Source organism: Equus przewalskii, chromosome 2, assembly GCF_037783145.1.
Source record: "Equus przewalskii isolate Varuska chromosome 2, EquPr2, whole genome shotgun sequence".
In the NCBI taxonomy this organism is placed as follows: domain Eukaryota; kingdom Metazoa; phylum Chordata; class Mammalia; order Perissodactyla; family Equidae; genus Equus; species Equus przewalskii.
This window is the reverse complement of record NC_091832.1, coordinates 111,883,173-111,892,443: the sequence shown is the minus strand read 5'-3', so window position 1 is coordinate 111,892,443 and position 9,271 is coordinate 111,883,173. Positions and strand designations below refer to the sequence as shown.

The following is a 9,271-nucleotide window of genomic DNA, read 5'->3' as shown; positions in this document are numbered from 1 at the left end:
AATAAAATAATTTTCATTTTCTTATCTAAGGGCAGAAAGTCCCAACCTCTTTCTAAAATTCAGTTTGGAACAAGGAAAGCATGGCCTGACTTGTCATTTTGTGACTTCCAGTGTTTAAACGTTTAACGTTTGTGTGCAGGGGCGGCATCTCAGCGTCTGCAGTGTAAGACCAACACGATTTTTGCCTTTCTGAAAGTTGGAACGTAAACAATTCCGTTCGCGTCGTACATATATTTACTGAATACAATGCCAATCAGGCACAGAGAAAACTGAACAACACTATTGGATTTTCCTGGTTCCCAGGAACAATACAATCTACCATGAGACTCTTAAAGGCGCTTGGCCTCTAAGGTCTGAGGTGCCACACGAAGGCGGCTCCAGCAAGCCTGGGTACGCACAAAGTTGCTTCCTGGCCAGAACGCTAACTTGGCAAGGATCTGCTGCTGGCAAACACAGATTAGTCAGATAAAGTCGCCACAGGCTCAACCAAACAAAGCATAAATGGCCCTTTCAGCACGAGGAGGGGGGATGTTACTGAGCCCAGCAACCCAATTACTTTTTCTGGGATCCCCAAATTCGCGTTTTCTAACGCTTGACGCTTCACGCACGAGGCAGGTGCCTGATCCCCTAAGCGCCCCCACCCTTTCTTTCGCCTGTCTCCTCCACCTCTTCGCCCAAGTTCAACTTTTTAATGGGTTCGGGAGGAGTGAGGCAGGCTAGGAGGCTGGGAAGATGAGAGAAGGCTACCACCACGCAGACTGGCGCTGCGCTGGCGTGATGAAAAAAGGCGGCACCGAGACCAGACTGGTGGTGGCATGAGGGCACAGGGCACGCCCTGCAGGGGGGACAGGGGGCGGGGCCACGTGCCAGTCCCAGGGTTCCCAGCTCGAGCGCCACGGGAGGGCTCGGAAGCGTTCCAGCCTGCCCGCCGCTCCGCAGCCGAGCATCCCCGTCCCAGGACGCGGCTCCTCGGCCGGCCGCGAGCGCGTGGCACGAAGGCGCGTCCGCATCCATGCCCCGGGCCGGGGAGCGGGAGGCGCTCGCAGCCCCGGGCGTGTGATGCGAGGCTGAGCGCGTGGCGCCCGCGGCGTGCCCCGCTGACCCAGGCTTGGGACGAGAGGGGCGCGCTCCAGCTCGGCTCGCCACGCGCGGGGCGGGGCGCGGCTGGGGGGGGGGCTCTGGCCACCCGCGGGGAGCGGCGGAGGAGCAGGCGCGCTGCGGACCCGAGGGAGGGCACGGTTCAAGCTTTGCCATCAATTGTGAGTCAAGAGAGTCCGTTCTAAGCTAACACACTAACTCTGCAGCCTCCCTCACGCCCCCGAACCACCGAAGGCGGCGACACCTGATCCAGCGCACAAACACGGGTCCCTTCTGTCCCCGGATACAATTACGCGGCAGAGACACACTCAAACTCACGCGCAGCAGCCGAAAGCCGAGGTAAGCGGAGGGACCACGCCGTTCCAGCTGGTGGAAGGGGGGCGGGCTGGGAGGAGGAGAGGGGCGTTGTTTGCTCCCGGAGGTGAGTGCTGGGCGAATGGCTGCGACCCAGGGGCGGGGGTAGGGATCGGAAAGTGCGGATGGGGTTGGGCTGAGGGAGTTAGGGAATAGGGTGGGAGGGGGGTAGGGGAGAAGGCGGGGGTTGGGGGAGTGTAAAGGTGGTCTTTCCAGGCTGCCCCGGATCGCGCAGGCACTCCTTTCTCTTCCATATGGCACCCGTTTGAGGGTGCTCTCGCGATCGTGCGTGGTCGAGGAGGAAGGGGATAACCGGGCGCGGATCCGGCGGAGGACCTTGCACTTGACCCTGGAGGCATGGGCACCGCGGAGCCCCAAGGCCAGAGCCCGCTGCTGGGCAGGGATGGGGGACCGGGAGGTGCTTCCGGACCTCTCCAACTCTCCTCTACTTCGTCCTCTCCCTGAGGGGCAACTAGAGGTGGGTGCATTGGGGGTGGGGATTGTCTCGGGGCTGTACAGATACACATACTGGGACCTTTCAGCGCCCTCCGGAGCCCACATGCCCGCGTGTCCCCCAGGAAGGGACACTGGTGGCAGGGTCGCGCGCGGGTTCCCGCGCGGATGGGGGAAGCACACGGCGCGCCCTGGTATGAGAGAAGCGTGTGCGGGCCGCGGGGTTGGAGAGGAGGTGAGAGAAGGACGCGCTGCAGGAAGTAGGGCGCCTTCCACGGGCCGGAGGAGCGGCGAGGGGGCCTGGGATGCCTGGTGTGGGGCTGTAGGAGGCAAACCGCATCGAAGGGCGCGAGTATATGCAGTGCGGCCGGGCAAAAGGACAGTCAGAGGTGGCGAGGGGTGACTAATCTGTATGTATAAACTCACTGGTTTAACTGAGGGTTTATAAAGTAGAGTACGGTGAACGTGCTGCTCTGCAGCGCTTCCTTGGGGACAGGACCACCCCGGTACCTGTACCTGTACCGCCGGCCTCCGTCACCTTAAAGCATCCCCCGGGGGAGCGGGGGTGGGGAGAAGGTGGGAAAACTTTTGAGACTCGAAAACTAACTCGAAGGCTAGATTGTGTTAACTAGTCCTTCTTAAAGAGAAGAGGGCGATTCACGAGGGGGGTTGGGGGGGGGGTGGCATTCTTAATCAGGCATGACCGGAGAGTCTCCTCCATTATGAGCCATTGTTAGTAATAGAGATGGCATTTTATTTCAGTTAGTTTCCACCCAGGAAAGATGAAAAAAACCACTACCCCTCTAAAAACCCTCAGTCCCCTCAGGCTGTCACCTTGTATAATGAGTTTTACAAGATTAATGACATGTAGGTGTGGCAGTTTGGCTAGATGCCAAGTGTGCTGCTTTTTCTATTTCTGATAATTTCGTGTTCAAAAGAAGTCTCCGCTTGGAATTGGTGTGCTTTATCTCTACACATCCCCACACTGCCATTGAAAGGAGGATAGAGAGTGCTTTTTAATTGGTATTTTACTAGTAGTAGAAGTAATCACACTTTGTTCCTTGGAGATTTTTAAATTAATTGAAGAGTCCAAAACTTTGTGTTATTTGAATTGAATCATAAATCAGTCTGTGTTTTTTTCTGTCTCGGAGAGGGAAACAACAGACATAATTCTCTCCTATAGAAACTATGTCCTGGTAGTTTGAAGTTTTGTTTTAGGAATGTGTCTCTGTTCGGCAACTGTTCTAGATAATTCCCGAGGGATAGACTCTAATATTGTTTGATTTGCCCACCACCCACGGGGTAAAGTTAACATCTAGTGTAGTGTGATTTACTGCTATAGGAGGGTCTGGTCAAAGCTTGATAGTGGATTAGTACCTTGGGCATAACTGAGTAGAAACTATGCTTCTGACTTTTTCTGGGTAATACTACTGTAAAGATTTGAACTCTTTTTAGATCTGAAATTTCCAGAGCTTTATGCTTGTTGTATTAACGTCTGGTACACATATTAGAATAAGTAAACCAATGGATGTAGTAGAGATATTTATAACAGAATTTGTTTTTTGTAAAACCTCTTCTTTGTATAAAGAGTTTGTTCACATTTAATTTAAATAACAAAACATTTCATGGTACCTTGTGAATAACCATCAGCTTAATTACCATTTAAATATTGATGACGAAGAAAATAATCACACTCTCAATTCTGAAACTCCTTTTCAAAGGTATTTATCAAATAATACTGATTTAATGCTGTTTAACTCACACTAGATTTCCGAAGGAAACCGGGAGGGTAAGAACTTTTGTTTTTGCAATGTATAATATCTCATTTATTTGACTCCATCTGGATTGTTGCTTATTTACATGAGAATATTTTCTAAATAGCTGAGCTTTTACTCTATTAATTACTAAAACAAAAAAAAGTTAGCTATTGAAACAAATAAGCAATTTTTAAATCTTGCACTCTTCTTTGCTCCCTTGGATCTAAGTTCATTTTTTTGTTGGGTTGTCTTTATGAACGTGAATTCATAAAGAACTGAATAGTGCTATTCCTTGAGGTGTATAGAGTTGTTGTTTATGGTAAATGGTCTCAGCCTGCCTGGATGAAATACTAGAATGGAGACAGAAGTACTATTCTTCTTTTTATGGTGTTTCTGGGTCCTCTTTCTGTTATCAGCTATCACTTTCTGCTGTCAGGCTGTGAGCGGGCCCTGCTGCTGTATTATCTGTTGTCTTTTTTTCTGTGAAATGATGTGGACTATTGCCTGACTATAAAGCCTGTGGACTTTGTCACAGATACTTCCTGTCCTCATGCTTTATTTCTAGGCTGGATCGTGAGCTGAATGGTTGAGGTTCCTAGAAGGGTGACTTCTATATAAATGGTTTTAATGTGTTTTTTTAATAGAAAATTTTGTATATGAGACCTTTAGAAGGGTGTCTTAATTTTAGACAGTTTAGTCTTCTGGAAAATCTGTGCTTTTCTGAGAAATTGAAGCAGCCCTTAAAAAAAGTTTACTTTTTTTATGGTAGGCCCAGATTGTCTTTGTTTAGGAATATGTGTACTATGATATTTTACATACCACTTTCTGCCATTGAAGCTCACTAGCCACATGTAATGTTGGTAATGTTTTCCTACTCTGGAAGCCAGGAATAAGTGTGTTTTGATAATCCTGATAACCAGACTTGAGCCTTGGTGTATCATTTCCATATTATTTTGCATACCTACCTATGGAAGAGGTACATAATTAAATTAGTTTGAATAAAGTAGTTTAATTTAGTCTTGGAAACAGCGGTAATCATATCTTCTTAATCTAAAGCATGTCACACACATTTATTCTTTTATTCAACAAGTATTTATTAAAAGCACACCATGTTTTGGGCTCTATGCTCTTGTGCTCTGGGCATATGCAGATACATAAGACCCTGGAAGGGCTCTGGGTTTAAAGGGGTGAAATAGATAGAAAACAAGTTAGTTTCCGTAAGTACGATAGAGTGCTCTAAGTTCTGTGAGTGCTGTGATGGAGATATGCACAGAGGGCCCTGAACAGGCATCTGGAGTGGCCACTTCTACATAGGGACGGAAGACTAAAGAGCCTTCATGGAGACGGTGACATAAAAGATGAGTCACTGTAGGCAGGGGCAAGATCCTGGATTGCTGTTTGCCATCCTAAGGAGTGTGGATCATTTTCTGTTCCAGGTTGTTGTAAACAAAGGAGTGATATGATGGGAGGACGGTTCTCATAGCAATCTAGAAGGATGCATCTGAGGAATGGGAGACAGGAATGGCAGTTTAGAAGGTATTGGGGTAATCTTGTGAAGAGAGTTGAGGACCTTGTACCAAAGTGGTAGCAGTGAGATGAAGAAAAGGGTTTGGCCACACAGATGTTAAGGTGGTAGAATCTCTAGGATTAGGGGACTGATTAGATGGTGGGTGGTACGGGAGGGTGGGATAGGGACTTTAAAGGATGGGCAGGTTTGAGGAGCACAGATGATGGCATTCACTTTTGGACATGTAGACTCTGAAGTGCTTATAGAAAATCCAGCTGGAGACGAGCGTCCGAGGGATCATTGCAGAGAGGTCTGGGCTCGATAGGTAGGTAGATGAACGGATGGATGGATGCTCAGATTGAATTAGCAGTTTCCAGCATACAGGTGGTTGTAAAAAAAAAAAGAAAAAAGAAGAGGAAGTCGATAGCTCTTCCAGTGCGGGTACAAAGAATAAGCGGGAAATAGAGGCCTGGGGAGATCCTACAATTTAAGAGTTGGGTAGGGAAATAGGGCACAGTGAAGAATGGGAAGGTACAGAGGGAAAGGCGGGAGGAGAATTAGGGGGAGCAGCTTTTGGTAGCTGAAGGAGGGAAGAATTTCAAGAAGTGAGAGGTCAAGGGGTAAAACGGGGGGTGTTAGACTGTCCTGGTTCTGCCCTGACTGGCTCTGTGACCTTAACCCAGAGTTTAGTGCCCTTTCGTCATTGCAAAATGAGGATCATAGTGCCTGCCTCCTAGGGCTACTCTGAGGATCAAAGGAGACAAAGTCTGTCACGCGCGGTGCCCAGAAGGTTACTGGTTTGTGTTCCATAAATGCTAGCTGTTTTTATGAAAAGCACAACTTGGATTTATCCAGTGGTTGGTGAGGTCTGTGGAGAGTATTGCTCTCAGCACTACTTGCTCTCAGGGTTTAGGGAGAATGATTAAAAGATAGACTTAAGATGAAAACTTGATCACATTTATAGGCTTTGGGGAAGAAGCCAGTGGAATAGGGGCATTTGACAGTTTTGAAGAGAGCAGAGAGCCATTGAACAGAGAGGGATGAGTTGCATGGAGAGCCTGGGGAGATGGCAGGTTCCTCAGCACCAGCCAGGCTTCCACAGCCTGGAGGGGTCCTTAGCAAAACCCTCATCCTTTAGAAGCATCTGGTAATCAAATCAAATTTTTTTTTTTGAGGAAGATTAGCCCTGAGCCAACTACTGCCAATCCTCCTCTTTTTGCTGAGGAAGACTGGCCTTGAGCTAACATCGGTGCTCGTCTTTCTCCACTTTATATGTGGGATGCCCAGCACAGCATGGTGTGCCAAGCCGTGCCATGTCCGCACCGGGATCCGAACCGATGAACCCCAGGCCACCAAAGTGGAACATGCGAACTTAACCACCGCGCCACTGGGCCGGCCCTCAAATCCAATTTTTAATGTCTTGTTTAAAGGATTCTTGGTATTGTGAGTTCTAGTTTCTTAGATAATCTAATAAGGACAAAGTTGATTCATTTTAAACGAATCTGAAAAGAGAAACATAGGTGATATTACAACTGAACAAAATATAAATATTTGATGATTCAGAAGGCACTTCCATTTCTTTTGAGGTCTTAAAAATCAACGCTATGGAAAGCAGTTATAACCTGTGTAATAGAGGAAGGACTGATTCGTAGACTTTTTTTTAATTGACAGTCCTATAGTAATATTTAAAAATACCTACTTTTTTCCTTAGAATGTTCTCTATTTGGATGAAGTAATGCTTGGTATTAGAGACACACATCTAAAATTAGATTTCTATTTTAATATGTATATGAATTTTTTCCCCCTATGATTAGTGGGTATTTTGATAAAATGTTTACGTATATGAACTGGTTTGGGAAGCAATCAACAATTGAGCATAGTGCATATTGTTGACTACTTGGTTGCAAGGAATATTGGTGGTTAATTGATTATAAGTAATATCTATTATTTTATTTTAGTTCAAATTATTATGTCTGTTTCAATACATACTTATTGTTATTCACCACTTATCGTTTGTTTATATAGTACTTAGAGCAGTACATAGTTTTTAGGACACCCAGTAATTGTTTTTTGAGTAAAATGAAATTAGATGTTCGTTATTTTTAAGGTGAACTGAAATCCATTATTCCTGTAGTTTTCGTCGTTGATGATGTTCTTTACCTGAAGTTCTCTGGCCACTCTTTTTGTTGTCAGGCCCTCTCTGTTGTGGAGTTGAGTTGCAGTGCTCTGTGACCATGGGCTGACTCCCACACCGTGTGCGGTGGTCCCGTTCCTGCAGAGCCTGGTGGTCTGTGCACGTGATTTTCACCCAGGCACGTGATTTTCACTTGGGGCTTCTGAGGGGTCCGTGTTGTGATTCAGCAGCTCAGTCTTAGACTGTATTCTGTCCCTGCTCAGCAGTCCCTGACAGAGATGACAAATGCCAGGTTGAAACTGACGTAGACACGGGTGCCACACTTAGGTGAGCATTTAGGGGTGCAGAGCCCAACAAAAATGGAACCTTTGGATTTCTGAATTTCGGCAGGGTATTTAGGACCGCCTAGGTCAGTTTCTACTTTCTGGCTGGAAATTTGTGTGAGTATTAAAACATTTGGACTCAATGGAAAGAATGTGTAGTTAGGAGCATTTCAGAGACACTGTGTGTTTTGCTCATAGCTTTGTGCTATGTATCTGAATTGTTAATAATTGAAATAATCACTATATTGGTTTTATTTTGAAGGTATAATCAGTTTCCCTTGACTTGATTTCGATAACAGAAATGCATCTGCAGATACTCTAGTTCACTAAATAAATTTACCTTATAATGATTTGGTAAATATTGGCTCGATTTTGGAATATTGCTGTAAAATTATTTTTCACTTTTCTATTCTTTTTTGAAGAAATTTATTACTTGAAATATTTTTAAGACATCGAGTCACAATTTTTTAGCTATTACATTGGCTGTAACTTTCTTGAATAAGTAATCGCCATGGGGCTGATTTTCCTCCAAGTGAAGCGTTTTAGTTTCAATATGTTCCCATTAATTTGAAAATTTTTTAAAAAGAAAGTAGAATCAGATGTACCAATATGCTGTATTTTCTATAATATCCTGAATTTTCTAACTTGCCTGAAAAGTTGTATAAAAATTCAGTTTTTATAAATTATAAATAATCATAATTAGAGAATTTAAAATTTTCAAAACACCTGAAGAAAATACGGCAAAATTTTAACACTTTTTAAATACGGGTGATGGGTATACAGATGTTTGTTATATTAATCTTTATACTATTCTGTATGTTTGAAATACTTTACGGTAAAAAAACAAAGTGGACAATAGTTTTAAAGCATATCATATTTTAAATGTACCCCGAGACTTTTCTATTTAAAGCGATATCAAAGTGAATCTTTCTATAAAGAATCCTATTTTGATTGATCTGTTTTGCAAAGTCAGATTTTCCTGCTCTGCTTAAGCACACACACAACAACAACAACAACAGCAAAACCTGGGCCCACCTCTGTACCGCATTTTGAGTATTGTTGCATCCACCAGAATTTCTTAAACTTCTGAACTTAAGGTAAGGGCTTAATCTGACTCTGTACCTCATCCTCCTCATAATATCCCTTACTTTGGAAGAGAATGCCTCATAGGAAGAGTTTTTTTCCCCAAGCGATGGGGTGAATGATTCAGTGGTGTTGCCTTCCTGCTTTAAGGAGTGGAGGAGTGGCTCTAGGACTGGGCAGTGACAGCAGGCCCTGCAGGCCCTCGGTGGCTGTGGGTTCTCCCGCGAAGAAGGCCCTTGTGCTTTACATGGCTTTTGCATGTGTGCTCCTGTCCCTGCTGTTCATCTGTATTCACCAGCCAATCAAGAGAGCAGGGCTTAGCGGAAAACTAGTCCGACAGGTTTGCCTGTCTATTTAAAAGGAGGGGGGGCCAGTGAAATTTGTGGATAAGGTCAAGGGTGAAACTATTTTGAGGAATATTAATGCTAATCACTGTTTCTGTTTTCTCCTGGTTTCGAAAATAGTCTGGAGGCATTTGTGAGAAAATATCTTAAGGGAGGTAAAGTGAGAGTGAGGGGAAGAGGAAGAAGTAAATAAGAAATAGGGAATTAGAACAAGGTGG

The 9,271-nt window shown here is 45.1% G+C and overlaps 1 protein-coding gene across 2 annotated transcripts in view; it reads left to right on the top strand.

The window, feature by feature from the left end:
- The first annotated feature begins 842 nt into the window (after positions 1 to 842).
- The window catches only part of UGT8 (UDP glycosyltransferase 8), an 80,462-nt gene continuing 72,033 nt past the window's right edge, over positions 843 to 9,271 (top strand). The window contains exon 1 of one of the 2 annotated variants that reach the window (XM_008529464.2): positions 843 to 1,437. The gene's annotated coding sequence lies outside the window, so the exon portion shown is untranslated. Of the gene's footprint in view, positions 1,438 to 1,528; positions 1,931 to 9,271 lie in introns of those variants that run through there. The other variant, XM_008529465.2, reaches the window with a different exon arrangement.